The sequence below is a fragment of the Odocoileus virginianus genome, chromosome 9, assembly GCF_023699985.2.
Source record: "Odocoileus virginianus isolate 20LAN1187 ecotype Illinois chromosome 9, Ovbor_1.2, whole genome shotgun sequence".
In the NCBI taxonomy this organism is placed as follows: domain Eukaryota; kingdom Metazoa; phylum Chordata; class Mammalia; order Artiodactyla; family Cervidae; genus Odocoileus; species Odocoileus virginianus.
This window is the reverse complement of record NC_069682.1, coordinates 43,414,242-43,434,317: the sequence shown is the minus strand read 5'-3', so window position 1 is coordinate 43,434,317 and position 20,076 is coordinate 43,414,242.

The window sequence follows — 20,076 nt, the reverse complement described above, 5'->3', positions numbered from 1 at the left end:
AAGGTATTTTATTTATTTAATTTTAATTTTATTTATTTTATTTTTTAACACCAAAAACATTTTATATTGGGGTATTCATTATGTTATTAACATATGTTCTGTAATTACTAGTTATGTTATTAACAATGTTCTGTAACTTTGAGCAGAGTTCCATGTGCTATACAATAGGCCTTTGTTGCTTATCTATTTTAAATATAACAGTGTGTACATGACCTTCCCAAAGTCTCTAACTGTCCCTTCCCCCCAGCAACCGTAAGTTTCTAAGTCTGTGAGTCTATAAGAGGGTGCTTTAAACAAGCCTTGTTGGTTATGCATACTGTCCTTCACCTAAAAATCAGTTTCAGAAGCTAAGGGGCCTTTGCTAGGCAGCCTCTGTGGGAAGGATCAGTTTGGGAAGTGGGAGAGAAATCCATTGAACCTCACGACCCACAGCCTGAACCTACAGGGAATGAGGGAGCTTCTTCAGAGTAGCTTCCTTGGAAAGCAGGGCTAATGTTGGATGGAAGACAAATGAGAGAGCACTTGCCAGAACTTTGGGTTGCTAGGAATGGTTAAACCAATGAAATATTCCAAAGGCCAGTGAGTTGAATATTTATAGAAACCCAAGGGACAGAGACAAGGAAGATGAAACCCACACTGTTCAAAGAGGGTGGTTTGAGTGTGGGTTTCCTCAGAGTGCCTCTCTCTAGTGGTGCCCAAGACTAGTGGGGAGAGACTTGGAAGATCTGCCTTGTGTGGCACAAGGGGTTGTGCATGGTTATCAGGTGAACACACAGAAGGGACTTACTTAAGTGTTCCTGTTACAATCATTACTGCAACACCAAATCAAAAGTGACTTCTGGAGGTGAAATGAGATTTACCTGTAAATAGAATACCATTTTCACCCTGAATATGACCCAATCAGTGGTCCCCAAAATTCACTTCAAAGCCCTTTTTTTGAACCATATTAAGGGTTTCTTCTGGAATGACCAGCAGATGATGCCAGAAGAGTTTACAAAGACATTTCACCCCGGAGGTGGGAAATCCCAAATCAAATGCGGTCCCTGCAGGGCTTCTGTGCTGGGTGGATTTTTGGCCTCCACATGGGCCTTTCTTTCTTTTCTGCCTCTGCCTTTAAATGTTATTCAATTTTCCTCTCTTAAAAAAGAAACTTTTTCATTTTCTTTCTAGAATCATAGATATTTTGGTTTTGTGGACATATGCACACACACACATTATCAGTAGTGGAAAATTAGCATAAACTATTTGTGAAATGCAGAAGAGAGGAAGAAAAAGACTTAATATTTCACTACCCAGAGACAAATGTCAGTACATGTTTTTTCAACATAATAGATGCTTAGGGTAATAATTAGGTTTGGGATGTTCAGAGATGGAAAGGACTCAGAATTCTCTAGTCCAGCTCCTTCACACTATAAGGTCATGGGGCCCAGATAGTCCCAAGGTCACACACCCAGGAGGCTGTGTTGCCCCTGTGGGCCCATTGTCCTGTTCTGAACTCTGTGTTCTGTCCAGCCTGCCTGTCCCCATCTGGCACAACCACCTCCAGGCCCCCTCCCCTTCCAGGTCTTCTCCATTCCCCTTCTTTTTTTTCCCTTTTGGGGAGGACTTTGCCCAGAGGGTAGTGGGAGGTTGGTTTAGAGCTGATGAGGCTGCAGATTCCTCTTGTCAGCGAACAAAAGGCTGTTCTTAGAGGCACAGAGGAGTGCGGAGGGCTGTGAAACGTTTGAGAAGATTGGAGGAGCCCTGGAAGCTGCAAATGAAGCAAGAAAACTGTTAACCAGATGCCGAGAGTGCAGAACTGCTCTGATCCTGCCCGACACCCAGCAGATGTACAAACAGCCAAGGAATTAGTGACAGAACATTAGTTTCTTCAAATGAGCTGAAAGGCCAGGGCTGGGTGAATTGTGTCATCCTTGAAAATTATATTAAGACAATAATAGAATTTTGATCATCTTTGAGAAAACTGGGAGAATGAGACTGATTCCACCGAATTGGGTGCTCCATGACACAAAGACTGTGATATATTTCTCTCCAACATTGTTGTCAGCCCAAATCTGGGCTTTCTCTGCCCACCAAAGCTGAATAAAAAATGTGGAGACAGAGTTTGAAGGTAATAGAAAGTTGACTTTAATTCTCAGGTGGTGGCGAGTGGAACACAGTAGGCTCATGCCTCAAGACTATGCTCCCCACTATATGAGGAGTCTAGGGGCTTATATAAGATGAGGGATTGCAGTCAGGAGTCAATGATGAGAAACTAAGGTGTTAGGATCTTGCCAAAAATAGTCATAGGCTGGCAGCAGTAACGCAGTAATTGAGTCTGGCAGCTCTGTGGCTCTGTGGCCTTCCTTCTCACATGTAACTACATGGGGAAAGGAGTGTTATAAGGGTAAGCAAAGGATAATAGGCGCAAAATGTAATTCCTGCAGAATTAGGGAGGCGAAAAGCAAACTTAGTTGCAGACATGCAGAGTTAGGAGCAGTTAAAATTAAAAAGAAACTTGGAATGTTCAGGCCTGCTCACTGTTCTGTTTATCTTTTTTGTTCTCAGGAAAGGGAAAGAAAAAACTCTCTCCTCTGTTTCCTTTTCACTGAAACAATATGAATAATAAAAAATTATGTGAATTTTTAAAAAAAACAACAGGGAAAGACTGAGTTTTAGAATGCATGAATGGATCATTATTATATCAATTCTATGTTTGTTAGATCTTGGAATTTTTGAAAACATTTAGAAATAAAAAAGTGATCATTAAGATAGAAGATGCCATGGCAAAATCACTGTATACAGAAAGGTTAGTGTGTGGAAAGATTACCCACCATATCTTGGCTTCTTGAAATTTATCAAGTGTCTGTTATGTGGGAGAGCATAGCAATGAATAAGGCAGCTAAAGTAGCTCATGACTTAATGATAAAGAATTGAAATGTGTTTTGGAAAAAAATACTTATTAGATAGCTGTGTAGTTGTCTAAACAGCCATACTTATTTTTTTCTTTTTATGGAAGTCTACTAAACACACAGGGGGCTTCCCTGGTAGCTCAGCTGGTAAAGAATCCACCTGCAATGCAGGAGACTCTGGTTTGATTCCTGGGTCAGGAAGATCCACTTGAGAAGGGATAGGCTACCCCCTCCAGTATTCTTGGGCTTCTCTGGTGACTCAGCTGGTAAAGAATCCACCTGCAATGCGGGAGACCTAGGTTTGATTCCCTGGGTTGGGATGATCTCCTGGAGAAGGGAACAGCTACCCACTCCAGTATTCTGGCCTGGAGTATTCCATGGATTATACAGTCCATGGGGTGGCAAAGAGTCAGACACATCTGAGCAACTTTCACTTTCAGTTTCATACACACAGAAAGCTGAACATATCCTAACAATACAGCATTGTGTATTCTTACAAACTGAATACACCCACATAATGAGTACTAAGATTAATGAGATGAACATGACAAAGTCCAAAGTCTTTTATCTTCCCATCTGGTCACTGCTCCTTCCCTATACTGACCACTGTGCTGACTCCTTATACCAAAAATTAGTTTTGCCTGCTTTTGTACTTCGCATAAGTAGAATTATGGCTTTGACAGGTGGTTCAGTGTTATAAAGAATCCACCTGCAATGAAGGAGACAGGATACACAGGTTCAATGCCTGGGTCAGGAAGATCCCCTGGAGAAGGAAATAGCAACCCATTCCAGTATTCTTACCTGGAAAATTCCATGGACAGAGGAGCCTGGGGGGCTACAGTCCATGAGATTGCAAAGAGCTGGACATGACTGAGCACACATAAGTGTGAAAAACATGCTCATAAGTAAGAAAATAGGGAACTACTGAAGATTTAGAACAGGGGTAACAGCATGAACTCTTTTTTTTTAAGTTGATTCAGAAATGACTGGAGTGTGAAGGCAGATGGGCTTTAGGAAGCATTGCTACAAACAAAGCTGGTGGAGGTGATGGAATTCCAGCCGAGCTATTTCAAATCCTAAAAGACGATGCTATGAAAGTGCTGCACTCAATATGTCAGCAAATTTGGAAAGCTCAGCAGGCCACAGGACTGGAAAAGGTCAATTTTCATTCCAAAGCCAAAGAATGGCAGTGCTAAAGAATGTTCAAACTACCTTACAGCTGCACTCATTTCACATGCTAGGAAGGTTATGCTCAAAAACCTTCAAGCTAGGCTTCAATAGTACATGAACCGAGAACTTCAAGATGTACAAGCTGGGCTTAGAAAAGACAGAGGAACCAGAGATCAAATTGAGGACATTCACTGGATCATAGAGAAAGCAAGGGAATTCCAGAAAAATATCTACTTCTGCTTCATTGACCACACTAAAGTCTTTGACTGTGTGGGCCACAACAAACTGTGGACAATTCTTAAAGAGATAGGAGTACTAGATTACCTTACCTGTCTTCTGATAAACCTGTATGCAGGTCAAGAAGCAACAGTTAGAACCAGACATGGAACAACTGACTGGTTCCAAATTGGGAAAGGAGTACAACAAGGCTATATATTGTCACCTTGCTTATTTATCTTCTACGCAGAGTACGTCATGTGAAATGCCAGGCTGGATAAAGCACAAGCTAGAATCAAGATTGCCAGGAGAAATATCTACAACCCCAGATATGTTGATGATACCACTCTAATGGAAGAAAGTGAAGAGCCTCTTGATGAGGAAGAGGAGAGTGAAAAAGCTGGCTTGAAACTCAATATTCAAAAAACTAAGATCATGGCACCTGGTCCCATCACTTCACGGCAAATAGAAGGGGAAAATGTGGAAGAAGTGACAGATTTTATTTTCTTGGCTTCCAAAAATTACTGCAGATAGTGACAGCAGACATGAAATTAAAAAACACTTGTTCTTTGGAAGAAAAGCTGTGACACACCTAGAGAGCATAGTAAAAAGCAGAGACATCAATTTACTGACAAAGGTCTGTATAGTCAAATCTGTGGTTTTTTCAGTAGTCATGTATGGATGTGAGCGTTTGACCATAAATAAGAATTGATGCTTTTGAATTGTGGTGCTGGAGAAGACTCTTGAGAGTCCCTTGGACAGCAAGGAGATCAAACCCATTGATCCTAAAGGAAATCAACCCTGAATAGTCATTGGAAGGACTGATGCTGAAGCTCCAATACATTGATTACCCTATGTGAAGAATTAATTTATTGGGAAAGACTCTGATGCTAGGAAAGATTGGAGGCAAAAGGAGAAGGGGACGACAGAGGATGAGATGGTTAGATGGCATCATTGACTCAAGGGACATGAATCTGAGCAAACTCTGGGAGATAGTGAAAGACAGGGAAGCATGGCATGCTACAGTCTATGGGTCACAAAGAATTGGATATGGCTTAGTGATTGACCAACAACAGCAACAGAAAATACCGGAGTGGGAAACTTCTAACCGAAGATTCAAAGAAGGGCAGAGAATGCCAGAAGAGGATACCATGTTGAAGTTCCTCATTTAGTCTCCCACCACTTTTCTAATGTCTCTTATGTTTTTGTAATGCATAATAATTAAAGCATAATTTGATCTGTGGTTTTCTTCTCTCCTTAATATGCAGGAAAATGTCCAAAAAGAGAAAGTCTTCCCCAGAAATCCAGCCCTTCACTTCCCCTGGATTTCTTTCACCAATGTTACCTGGAATAGATGAGAGGAACCAAGCATTGTATCAGGGTAATGAAACTTTCATTTATCCACAGTGCCCCTCATTTTCAGGGGAAGCCTTAGGGATGCTGCCAAGACAGCTAGTGTGAATTCAAGACCTGGGTTTTTATTCCACTGTGTCATTCTCTGCCTTTAGTGACTTCAGTTATCATCAGAGGAGAGCTTAGCCCTCTTTGTCATGTAAGTAGCTTTTTTGTCTCAGAAAACAGGTGATATATTTACTGAGCATCCTTGGGGCAGATGGAAGTTCACCCTGAGAGTCAGCTTTCACAACTGTGTAAGAGGTATACACTCATTGCTCCCCACCAACTAGGACTTATCAAACATTGCTTGGTGCTGTTGGAATCACAGAGTTCAATACAAATCTTACAAATCTCTCATCTGAAATACAAAAAGATTTGTGTTTAATTCTATGATTCCAACAGTGTCAAGCAATGTTGTAGTCCTTGGGGTCCCAAAAGGGTCAGATATGATTTAGCTACTAAACAACAAAACAAGTTAAGCTCTAAATGCAGCTTTGAGTGCATGGGCATGTGTTAACATGTTCTTTACTGGCCTGTTAGAAATACTAATGAAGGATTTACTAATATGAAGGCAACTAACAAAGGCTGAAGAGGTTGGTTCCAGAGGCTGGGTCTCTGATGGCCTTCAGCCAGGAGAAAATCGAAGCACCATCAGGACAATTCATATTCGGTGGGAAAATTGGTGGTCATGCTACAGAGCCAAGCAAATTGACCAAGTTGGGAGAAGGCACTTGATGTTAGTGGCTTTATCAGGATAAGATTCACCAGCAGGTGGGAATGCTTTTCCAATGTTGTAAACAAATGCTTTTATTGAAGCACAACATGCATATGGAAAAATGTACATTCCATAGTGTAGGGTTCAATAAATTTTCACAAAGTGAACAACCTTATGTAGCCTGCAGAATATTCTAAACCCTTACACCCACACCACCCACCCATCCAACAGTATGCTGTCCTGACTTCTAATGCTTAAGCTAGTTTCACCTGCTTTTGTATTTTGCACAAATGGAATCATGCAATAAGTGCTCTTTTGTTGCTGGCTTTTTTGCTCATCATTATGTTTGTGAGATTAATCAGTGTTGTTGCCTAGAAGTGTTATTTTTCAGTTCTCATTCCTGCATGGTGAATGGTTATATGAGTAGATCACAGTTTATCTCTTCACCTCTTGATGGATATTTGGGTTGATTCTCACTTGGATCTATTATAAATGCAGGTGCTTTGAAAATTCTTATGTACATCTCTTGGTGAACATAGCTCTCATTCCTGTTGGGCAAAACCCTCAGGGGCAGAGAGTCTTGGTCATCAGATACATTTTTCAGCTTTAGTTTTTCTAAAACTGCAGCCAAGCAGTTTTCCAAAGTTGTTCAACAAATTTAGATACATCTGCATGAGAGGTCTCCAAGTTTCCTCGTGTGTCTGCTTCATGCTGGTCCCACTGTACAGGAAACTTCTTTTAATTCTTCCCACCATTGTGGGAATGGTGCTCAATGGAGAAGTTTTGCTGTGTTGTTTAAACAAACAGTAACAACAGCTTGGTAAGTTATAGCAGAGTTAAGAGCAAAGTATAAAGGTTAGGGGAGATTAGGCCTAGCTTTGTCCTGCTAGTTGCAGGGGTTCTTAAACTGGCAAGGGGCAGTCCATGGATAGAATTTGGAAGATACATGAACTTAAGAAAACCATCACATCTTTATTTCCACTAACCTCTACCTGAAATGCAGACTTTCCTCCATGAAAAATGCAGGTAGCAGACACAGTATCATTAGCTATACCTGTGACCATAACCAACTAGAATCACAGATGTTTTCAGGTCACATTACAAGAAGGGTGACCAACTGTCCCAGTTTGCTAGGGAATGAGGAGGCTCCTAGGACATGGGATTTTTCAGTGCTAAAATGAGAAGTATGAGGCCAACCAGAACAAGTTGATCACCCTGATTCCAGGTTTAGCAAATCTCAAAATATCGTCTATACTTACACTTATCACTTGAGGTCACTAGGCCTGCTAGTAGATCTTATTTAGTGACTTTATAGATATTTACATTTAATCAGTGTAAAAATGTTTTGATAACTCTATTTCAGTATAATTGGTTTCCTGTGTAACTTCTACATTTTATGAATTTAAAAACATTATTCTGAGTAAAAATAAATAAATAAATAAACAAAACAAAACAAAACAAAACAAAACAAAAAAAACATTATTCTGAGTAAAGTCTATAGGCTTCATCAGACTCACAAAGAAGTCTGGCAGGGAAAGACATTTCAGCTGGGTCTTGATGTATAAACAGGAGTTTGTCAGATGGAGAGGGGGCAAGGAAGACATTCCAGGTGGAGGGAACAACTTAAGAAAAGAAACAGAAGGCTTCCCTGGTGGCTCAGTGTTAAAGAGTCCACCAGCCAGTATAGGAGACACGGGGTCAATCCCTGATCTGGAGGGTCCTACATGCTGTGGAGCACTTAGGCCCATGTGCCACAACTACTGAGCCTGTGCTCTAAAGCCCGGGAGCTGCAACTGCTGAGCCCATGTGCCTCAACTGCTGAACCCTGCTGGGCCCTAGAACCTGTGCTCTGCAACAAGAGAAGCCACTGCAAGATGAAGCCCATGCACTGCAACCAGAGAGTATCCTTCTGCTCTCCACAATTATAGAGAAAAGCCTGTACAGTCAAAAATAAATTAAAATAAAAGATTTTTAAAAGCAAAAGGAAGGGAAGCATCTTAGGAGTGCCTCTAAGGTACAATAAGGTAAGAATTCATGATGTATTTGAATACAGCTTTTAAAATTAGGCTTAGGGAAGTGATGGTAGTTGGTTGTGATCGGTAATATTTGTAATCCACAAAACAGCCTCTTGGTTCAGTTTACATGATGCTAGGTACCAGGCAAGGGTTATCAGAGTATAGAGGAAGTGGTGATCATTTTGGTGGAGGTCTGCAGAGGTAACTGCTTAGAAGGAAAACAATGAGACTAGTTTTGGGAAGGAAGTGAGGATGGGCAAGATAGTGTCTTATTTTAGGTGTGCTAATGGAGGACCAGATTGCCACTGAGACGGCTATAGGGAGGAACAAACAGAGAGGGATAATTGACATCTTTAGTGTTCTGCTGGATTTCTTTCACAATTGTTTCTGTGCTGCAAATTTTTCCATGTGACTCAGTTTTGTGGTCTGTAGGAAAGGCTAACACTGAACAATGCATTCTCTTTTCTAGCCCTGTATGATGGTCATTGTCAGGGGAATGATCCATCCTGCAGATATGTCTCTACTAGCAGTTCACAGACTACATCCACCTCTACCATAGATGTCCTTGATTTCAAGGGTTTTTCAAGGGTTGGAAAAGATCTTCTCAGCCATTCACTTTAGCTGCCATATGGAAACATTTAAAAATTTTCAGCTACATGAACCAATGCCCTTCTTCTATCTTTTCTGATCTCCTGACCTCAAGTGGTCAGGAGAATTGAAGAACCAAAGAATTGATGTTTTTGAACTGTGGTGTTGGAGAAGACTCTTGAGAGTCCCCTGAACTGCAAGGATATTCAACCAGTCATTCCTAAAGGAAATCAGTCCTGAATATTTATTGGAAGGACTGATGCTGAAGCTGAAACTCCAATACCTTGGCCACCTGATGCAAAGAACCAACTCCTTGGAAAAGACCCTGGTTCTGGGAAAGATTGAAGGCAGGAGGAGAAGGGGATGACAGAGGATGAGATGGTTGGATGGCATTACCAACTTGATGGACATGAGTTTGAACAAGCGCCAGGAGTTGGTGATGGACAGGGAAGCCTGGCGAGCTGTAGTCCACGGGGTCGCAAAGAGTTGGACACGATTGAGCGACTAACTGAACTGAACTGACCTCAAGTGGAAGTGACATGTAGGTATGAAATGACACACATAGAAGGAAAATCAGATATAAACTTGGGAGGAAAAACCAAATGAAATGAGTGCAAATAGAGGAAAAGTCAAAACATCACATGCTTTACTCAGATGGGTTCTTAAATGATATAGCAAGGCTCCTGAACAAGGAAAGCAGGTCAAAGTAAATAAAACATGGAGGTACAGAAGGATGGGTCCTTAGTCATCTGTGTAACTTCTCTACTAGGTAGAAAAGAAACAACTGGGCTACCTCTGCTGGGCAGATTGAGAAGTCCAAAGAAATGCCATCTTTGGGGAAAAGAGTAAAGTTTCTACCAGGTGGATGAAAGTTGTTGAAATAGTTTGCAGGAGGAGTAACTTGTAATCTAATAGAAAAGGCAGTCATCACAAAAACTGGTACATGAAACAACTTCCAGGTCCCCCAGTCGTTTATCAAAGATCATAGGTTTTCTTGAGGAAATTTTAGTATTTAATGTTGAGTAAAGGGGGTTGAGCTTTTGCCACATTATTTACCTGGTAACAGGTTTATTTTACCTGGTAACAATTCTGTCACCTCTTGATACCAACATGTCCTCTAATATAAAATATTGCAGGAGGGGCAAGCAGGTTTTAAATTCAACCACTTTGTGGTTAAATATTGTGGTGCTCACCTTTTTAGAGGCAGAGAATTTTGTATAACATTCTTCAGCTTTCATTGAATAGACTTTGATTCTATGGCTAGAAAAGGCTTTGGACTCAAGGTTTTTAGGGAAAAACAAGTGGGCTGAAATATTCTTATAACAGATTAAATTTCAAACAAATGCTCAAATCTCCCTCTACCCATTCATCACTTCTATTCTTAGGTAGGTAATTCTATGTTTAAAATTTTTTCATTTATTTATTTATTTTTAAATTTTTTCATTTAAAGATAATTCAAATACCATGAAATTCACCATTTCACACTGTACAATTCAGTGATATTTAGTCTACTCACAAAGTTGTTCATTGTCACTATCTTTTTCCAGAATATTGTGTCATACCAGAAGAAAACCTCACATTCATTCAAAGTCACTTCTCATTACCCCTTCTTTCCAATTGCTGGCAATGAATAATCTGCTTTCTGTCTCTATGGATGTGACTACTCTGGATATTTCATATAAATGGAATCATGCAATATTTACCCTTTCGTGTCTGACTTTTTTCACTTCAGCATCACGTTTTTCAAAGTCCATTTATATTATAGCATAGATCAGAACTTCATTCAGTTTTTTGTGGTTTATACTTGTCACTCTGGAGAGTATAAATGCTCGTCAATTTGATGTTGTGGTTTGATTATTGCAAGCTAGGAGATACTGAATAAGACAATGTCTCTGTTGTTCAAGTACCCTTCAGGTGACTTTGTCAAAAGCAAGGTTGTAGCTTTCACAGGGCATTTTCCATAACTTGGCTGGACAGAGCCAAACAACCCAACCTGGCTTATTTATTAAGTTCATCTTCTGGCAGGTTCTGAGGAATGTGGCTACCCTAACTGTGGGAGTCAGATGTGCAGCAGAGCCAGAGTGGGCCTCCTCCATTGGTGGCAGTGAAAAATCATTCTCCTAAAATTCTCAAAGCTGAGAGTGGTCTCTAATAGATTAACCAGGGGAATCTGGGCTTGACTGAGTATATCCTCATTCATCAAAGGCCCAGAGATGTTTCTTGAGGAAACATTAGCCCTGCCTGATGACTTTAATTGGAGGTGGGAGACCTTTCCTTTGGGCTTTCCAGATGGCTCAGCAATAAAGAATTTGCCTGCCAATACTGGAGATACAGTTTTGATCCGTGGATCGGGATGATCCCCTGGAGAAGGAAATGGCAGCCACTCCAGTATTCTTGCCTGGGAAATCCCATGGACAGAGTACCCTGGCGGGCTATAATCCTTGGGGCCGCAAAGAGTCAGACACAGCTTAGCGACTAAATGATAACAACAACAACGCTCTTGGGCTAGTCTGGTCCACAACAATAGCCTCAGTGTTTGCCTGATGCCATGGAAATAGCAAATGCACGATGTTTTGTCACCTCCTGGAAGGCAGTATAGAGAAAAGATTCTTCAGATTGGTTGGAGAGAAAAGACATGGTTGGAGAGAAAAGGCCTCCTCAGAGGGCTGGAGTAAAAGCAGATTCCAAGACATGCAGGGGGATGGGGGAAACATGACTGGACAAAGAGACAGTCTCCTTTCTTACTGAGTTCCTGGTCTAGACAATGGGAAGACCACCTGGGTGGTCCCGGAATCTGTGGGGTTCTCCCTGCACATTGAAGCTGGGGCCTTGGGAAGATGAGCTGGGGCTAAATGAAACCTGAGTAGGAGCATTCCACATGTGGGCAGATACCATGAGCAGGGTGGTAGGCGAGACTAGCATTCAGAATTTGGCAGCATGAAGGGATAGAATCTTGCCAACTTTCTATAGTACCCCTTAAATTATAGCTAACACTCAGTTTTATGTCAATTAACTCATAATCAGCATAACTCTAAGCCAGGTGTGTTTGCAGTGTATTTGTGTGTGGGAGGAACATTATCTGGCTTAGAGTTTTAGCTCTTCATTAATACCAGCCAAACTAAACAAATTTGTTTGGTTATGAAGCTCTTCACTTTGTGTGAGCCATGGGGGCATGGTGGCGGGTTTCAGGGTCTGTATCCAGAATGGAAGCATTTCTGTTTGCTCTGTAGTGGGCACTATGAGATAGGTACCCTTAGCGATCCTAAGTGGGTTGGTGGGCAGTGGCTCACTCTATTGAAGGAATAGTGTGATCATGATAAGGGAATAGGATGTGACTGTGAGGCCACCACTAAGGTTGTCTTAGTCCTGGGACTGCCTTTGAGCTCTCTTGAGAGTGACACTAACATACTGCTAGGACATTTCTTGATAGGTGTTGAAGTCATAGTCCTTAATACCTCAAAATGACTGTATTTGGAGTTAGGGCCTTTAAAGAGTTAAAGTTAGGTTAAAATGAAGCCATTAGGGTGAGCTCTAATTCAATTTGAGGAGTGGTGTCCTTACCTCAAATCCAATTTGAGGAGTGGTGTCCTCACCTCAAATCCAATTTGAGGGGTGGGTTACCATTCCCTTCTCCAGGGGATCTTCCTGACCCAGGGATCAAACCCCGGTCTCCTGCATTGCACGCCTATTCTTTACCATCTGAGCCACAAGGGAAGCCCAGTCCTTATAAAAGGCTTCCCCAGTGGCTCAGCGGTAAAGAATCCATCTGCAATGCAGGAGATACAGGACACATGGGCTCGATCCCTGGGTCAGGAAGATTCCCTAGAGGAGGAAATAGCAACCTACAGTATTCTTGCCTGGAAATCCCCATGGGCAGAGGAGCCTGGAGGGCCATAGTCCATAGGATCTCAAAGAGTTGTACATGATTGAGAATGAACTGGTCCTTATAAAAAGAGATTAGGACACAGAGACACACAGAGGGAAGACTGTGGGAAGACATAGGGAGGCCATCTACAAGCCAGAGAAGAAACCAACCCTGATGATACCTTAATCTCAGACTTCCAGTCTCCAGAAGAGTGAGAAAGTAAATATCTATTGTTTAAGCCACTCAATCTGTGGTACTTTTTTTTTTTAATGGCAACTCCAGCAAACTAGTCAAGATGGTATATTCAACAAGAAAGGCATGAAAAAAAGGTCCTGTAAGGTTTTATTAAATGACTAGGTTGAGTAAGGGTGCTAAAGAATAGAGTTACTGAAAACTTTTATCTTTACTCGATATAAAGATTAAGATAATGATCTTGCTTTTATTTGTTTATTGTTTGTTTTTAGAGAAGGAAGGAGGAAAGCAGCAGATTTGCCAGGACAGTTAGGCAGAAAAAAGCCCCCAGTCCCAATCACCCTGGTGGCCTCCAGCCTGGGGCTCTGGCACAAGGTGACATGTATGTGTTCTAGGGCTTAGGGAACTATGTTTTGATTAGAGAGGGCTACTAATCTATGGGCCCTGGCTACAGGTCACTTCTGAAATAATATGAGGGAAGTGTGTATGGGACAGTGAGTGATGGAGGAATAAAATAGGGTAGGAGGCATTTTAGACTGAATTTGCTTTTAGGATTTCTGACCCTTCCTTCAGGTTCCCTTTGGGTTCAACTGAGGCCCCTCAAGCTGGAGCCCTGCAGAAGACCAAGGGGCACCCTTCACAGAGGCCATGAGTTGTGCACAGTGCCTGAGGCTTGGGACCTTTGCGCCAAACCCTTAAATATAAACACAAACCAAGGCAAAGAGTTTCCACAGTGTGCTTCGGTGAACATACTATTTGTGTGGGCTTCCCTGGTGGTTCAGACAGTAAAGAATCTGCCTGCAACACGGGAGAGCAGGGTTTGATCCCCGGTCCAGAAGATCCCCTGGAGGAGGGTATGGCAACCCACTCCAGTATTCTTGCCTGGAGAATTCCATGGACAGAGGAGCCTGGCAGCTACAGTCCATAAGTTTGCAAAGAGTCAGACATGACAGAGCAACTAACATTTTCACTCGCTATTTGTATGACCTTGAAAAACTGACAGAGTGTTTCTGGATTTCAGACTTCCCATGGGCAGCCAGAGAGTTCCAGAAAAACATCTATTTCTTTTTATTGACTATGCCAAAGCCTTCGACTGTGTGGATCACAATAAACTGTGGAAAATTCTGAAAGAGATGGGAATACCAGACCACCTGACCTGCCTCTTGAGAAACCTGTCTGCAGGTCAGGAAACAGCAGTTAGAACTGGACATGGAACAACAGACTGGTTCCAAATAGGAAAAGGAGTACATCAAGGCTGTATATTGTCACCCTGCTTATTTAACTTATATGCAGAGTACATCATGAGAAATGCTGGGCTGGAAGAAGCACAAGCTGGAATCAAGATTGCCGGGAGAAATATCAATAACCTCAGATATATAGATGACACCACCCTTATGGCAGAAAGTGAAGAGGAACTAAAAAGCCTCTTGATGAAAGTGAAAGAGGAGAGTGAAAAAGTTGGCTTAAAGCTCAACATTCAGAAAACTAAGATCATGGCATTTGGTCCCATCACTTCATGGCAACTAGATGGGGAGACAGTGGAAACAGTGTCAGACTTTATTTTTTTGGGCTCCAAAATCACTGTAGATGGTGATTGCAGCCATGAAATTAAAAGACACTTACTCCTTGGAAGGAAAGTTATGACCAACCTAGATAGCATATTAAAAAGCAGAGACATTACTTTGTCAACAAAGGTCTATCTGGTCAAGGCTATGGTTTTTCCAGTAGTCATGTATGGATGTGAGAGTTGGACTGTGAAGAAAGCTGAGCACTGAAAAATTGATGCTTTTGAACTGTGGTGTTGGAGAAGACTCTTGAGAGTCCCTTGGACTGCAAGGAGATCCAACTAGTCCATCCTGAAGGAAATCAGTCCTGGGTGTTCATTGGAAGGACTGATGCTGAAGCTGAAACTCCTATACTTTGGCCACCTCATGTGAAGAGTTGACTCACTGGAAAAGACCCTGATGCTGGGAGGGATTGGGGGCAGGAGGATAGGGGGACAACAGAGGATGAGATGGCTGGATGGCATCACCGACTCGATGGACATGAGTTTGAGTAAACTCCGGGAGTTGGTGATGGACAGGGAGGCCTGGCGTGCTGCGACTCATGGGGTCGCAAAGAGTCGGACACAACTGAGCGACTGAACTGAACTGAACTGAACTGATGGGCAGCTAACTAATTCGGCTTGTTTCTGAGATAATACACAAGCTGACTTCACTGCTGCCAGCAGGAGGTTGATTCTTTTAACTCAGGCCAGGTAAGAGGAATGTGTTCTCAAAGCAGGAGAGGCAGCACTTAGGGCTATATCAAGAGAGGTAAAGACTCTCTATTGGCTACTCCCCACCTCCCCCCAGCTCCTGAGACTTCAATGCTTCTTCGAAGTCTTGGCCAGGGTTAGAAGAGATGACTTAGGTTTCTAGGTCTTTGTTTCTTGGTGTGGTCCTGGGACCACTGGGACCACACATTAGCTGGGAGTAGAAATGACAAATCTCCAAGCTCACATCAAACATATGGCCTCAGAACTGCATTTTGACAGCGTTCTCAGGTGATTTGTGTGCACATCTGAATTTGAGAAGTGCTGCACTTGTGGCTTGGTACTATTCCAAGTGTAGCTGAATCTCTCACTAGTGGTGGGCCTCAGGACTCACCAGTGCTTCCAGCTTTTCAGGCAGCAGGTATTAACTACTTCCTTAAATCTCCTTTGCTTCTCATCCCTAGAGCTCTCAGCTCTCTCCTCCTCAGGGAGCATTCCAGTCAGGTTTTTAGTCTCCCAACTGCTCTATTTTACAGGGCCAGGCTGCCTTCTATTTCATATACATCTTCCTATAGAGCAGTGGAGCTCCATTTGCAATCTCCATATCAACAGCAGCATTGCCAGGGAGTGTGTTAGAAATGTAAATTCTCTGGTCCTACCCTGCACTCTGGAATCAGAAACTCTGGGGTGGGATGCAGCAACTTGTGTTGAACAAGCCTTCAGGTGGTGCTGATGGAGGCTCCAGTGTGAAAATCCGGAGGGAGTTGTTCCAGTGAGGTTTCACAGAACCAGCATGGCACCATCTGGGAACCTGTGAGAAATGCAGAATCTTGGGCCCCAGTCAGGCGCACATTCAAGTTTGAGGAGCACTGCTCCAGGGAAAGAACAGAACACCAGCTCTCCAGGAAAGGAAAATTGTAGCAAGGCAGATTTGACGCTCATAGGCTGGGTGTGTGTAGCAGAAGGTGTGGCTTCTGGGAGAACAGGGGTAGGCCTCACAGGAGTGGGGCAAAGGATGGGTTTAGCTTTTCCAATTAATGCAGGAGAAGCTAAATCCTCTAGGAGTTTCAAAGAGCCAGAGAGGAACTGACCATTCTCAAGTGGAAATGAACTATGTAGGTCAGTTGCTTAGACCAATGGAAGGTCAGGTCCTGAGCCTGGGGAAGCTCAGGTTCTGGCCATATTAAGGCTCCCACTAGAGTGAGAAGCAATACAGACCTAAAATTCCTTCCAAAGGCAGAGGACACTTCTTTGGCTTTAATTCCAGAGAGAGAGGAAGGGAAAGAAAGTTTGACATCTGACACTTCTCCAGAAAAACCTTCTGTGAGAGTTAGACTCAGATATTTAAACTTGATATTTTAATTTTTTAGTAAAAATCCTTTAGCACAAGGAATCCAGATTGGAAAAGAAGAAGTAAAACTCTCACTGTTTACAGATGATCTGATCCTCTACACAGGAAACTCTAAAGAGGCCACCAGAAAATTACTAGAGCTAATCAATGAATATAGTAAAGTCACAGGATATAAAATTAATACACAGAAATCCCTTGCGTTCCTATACACTAACAAGGAAAAATCAGAAAGAGAAATTAAGGAAACAATCCCATTTACCATTGCAACAACAAAAAAATAAAATACCTAGGAATAAATTTACCAAGAGAGACCAAAAAAAAAAAAAAAAAAAAAAAAAACAAAAAAAAAAACCCTGTATGCAGAAAACGATAAGACATTTGAGAAAGAAATCAAAGACAACACAAACAGATGCAGAGATATACCATGTTCTTGGATTGGAAGAATCAATACAGTGAAAATGAGTATATTACCCAAAGCAATCTATAGATTCAATGCAATCCCTATCAAACTAATAATGGTATTTTTCACAGAACTAGAACAAATAATTTCACAATTTGTATGGAAACACAAAAGACCCCAAATAGCCAAAGCAATCTTGAGAAAGAAGAATGGAACTGGAGGAATCAACCTTCCTGACTTCAGACTATACTACAAAGCTACGGTCATCAAGACAGTATGGTACTGGCACAGAAATGGAAATATAGACCAATGGAACAATATAGAAAGCCTGGAGATAAATCCACACACTTATGGGGACCTTGTCTTTGACAAAGGAGGCAAAAATATACAATGGAGAAAAGATAGTCTCTTCAATAATTGATACTGGGAAAACTGGTCAGCTACATGTAAAAGAATGAAATTAGAACACTTCCTAACACCATACACAAAGATAAACTCAAAATGGATGAAATACCTAAATGTAAGATCAGAAACTATAAGACTCTTAGAGGAGAACATAGGCAGAACAGTATCTGACATAAGCCACAGCAAGATCCTCTTTGACCCACTTCCTAGAATAATGGAAGTAAAAAGAAAAATAAACAAGTGGGACCTAATTAAACTTAAAAGCTTTTTCACAATGAAGGAAACCATAAGCAAGGTGAAAAGACAACCCTCAGAATGGGAGAAATTAATAGCAAATGAAACAACTGAAAGGAATTAATCTCCAAAATATATAAGCAGCTCATGCAGCTCAATAACAAAAACCAACCAAATAAAAAAAAAATGGGCAGAAGACCCAAACAGACCTTTCTCCAAAGAAGACAGATGACTAACAATCACATGAAAAGATACTCAACATCACTCATTATTAGAGAAATGTAAACAAAACAACAATGAGATATCATCTCATACTGGTCAGAATGGCCATCATCAGAAAGTTTACAAAAAGTAAATGCTGGAGAGGATGTGGAGAAAAGCAAACCCTCTGACACTGTTGGTCAGAATGCAAACTGATACAGCCACCATGGAGAACAGTATGGAGCTTCCTTAAAAAACTAGAAATAAAGTTACCATGAGTGAGTGGAAGTTGCTCAGTCATGTACAACTCTTTGCAACCCCATGGACTATACAGTCCATGCAATTCTGCAGGCCAGAATACTGGAATGGGTAGCCATTCCCTTCTCCAGGGGGTCTTCCCAGCCCAGGGATCAAACCCAGGTCTCCCACATTGCAGGCGGATTCTTTACCAGCGAAGCCACAAGGGAAACCCAAAGTTACCATATGACCCAGCAATCTCACTTCTGGGCATATACCCTGAGGAAACCAGAACTGAAAAAAACATATAGACCTCAGTGTTCATTGCAGCACAATTTACAATACCTAGGACATGGAAACAACCTAGATGTCCAACCATAGATAGATGAATGGATAATGAAGTTGTGGTACATATACACAATGGAATATTACTCAGCTATAAAAAGGAACACATTTGAGTCTGTTCTAATGAGGTGGATGAACATAGAGCCTATTATACAGAGTGAAATAAGTTAGAAAGAGAAAGACAAATATCATACATTAACACATATATAAGCTGGAATTAAGATTTCTGGGAGAAATATCAATAACCTCAGATATGCAGATGACACCACCCTTATAGCAGAAAGTGAAGAGGAACTAAAAAGCCTCTTGATGAAAGTGAAAGAGGAGAGTGAAAAAGTTGGCTTAAAGCTCAACATTCAGAAAACTAAGATCATGGCATTTGGTACCATCACTTCATGGGAAATAGATGGGGAGACAGTGGAAACAGTGTCAGACTTTATTTTTTGGGGCTCCAAAATCACTGTAGATGGTGACTGCAGCCATGAAATTAAAAGATGCTTACTCCTTGGAAGGAAAGTTATGACCAACCTAGATAGCATATTAAAAAGCAGAGACATTGTCTAGCTGGATTTTAATGGCACTGCATTGTTTATATTAACTATATTTTTACATATTGTAGTTACACATCTTATATGTATAAAATATATAGTAGGAAGAGCTATGTAACAGGGAGCCTATACACAGCCTGATGTTCTGTGATGACCTAGAGGGGTGGGATGGAGGTGGGGAGTGGGAGGGAGGCTCAGGAGAGAGGCAAAATACATGTACTTATAGTTGATTCACACTGTTGTACGGAAGAAACCCAAAATGGTAAAGTGCAATTATCCTCCAATTAAAAAATTAAAAAAAAAAAAGCAGAGACATTACTTCGCCAACAAAGGTCCGTCTAGTCAAGGCTATGGTTTTTCCAGTGGTCATGTATGCATGTGAGAGTTGGACTGTGAAGAAAGCTGAGTGCCGAAAAACTGATGCTTTTGAACTGTGGTGTTGGAGAAGACTCTTGAGAGTCCCTTGGACTGCAAGAAGATCCAACCAGTCCATCCTAAAGGAGATAAGTCCTGGGTGTTCACTGGAAGGACTGATGCTGAAGTTAAACTCCAATACTTTGGCCACCTCATATGAAGAGCTGACTCATTGGAAAAGACCCTGATGCTGGGAGGGATTGGGGGCAGGAGGAGAAGGGGCCAACAGAGGATGAGATGGCTGGATGGCACCATCGACTCGATGGGCATGAGTTTGAGTAAACTCTGGGAGTTTGTGATGGACAGGGAGGCCTGGCGTGCTGTGATTCATGGGGTCGCAAAGAGTTGGACATGACTGAGCAACGGAACTGAACTGATGGAATCTCAAAAGATAGTACTCATGACCCTACTTGCAGGGCAGCAAAGGAGACACAGACATTTTGGACACAGTAAGGGAAGGAGAGTGTGAGATGATATGAGAGAATAACATTGAAACATATACCATATGTAAAACAGAGAGCCAGCGGGTATGATGCAGGGAAACAAAAGCTAATGCTATGTGACAACCTAGAGGGGTGGGGTGGGGAGGGAGGTGGTACAGAGGGTTCAAGAGGGGAGGGGCCATAAGTATGCATGCATG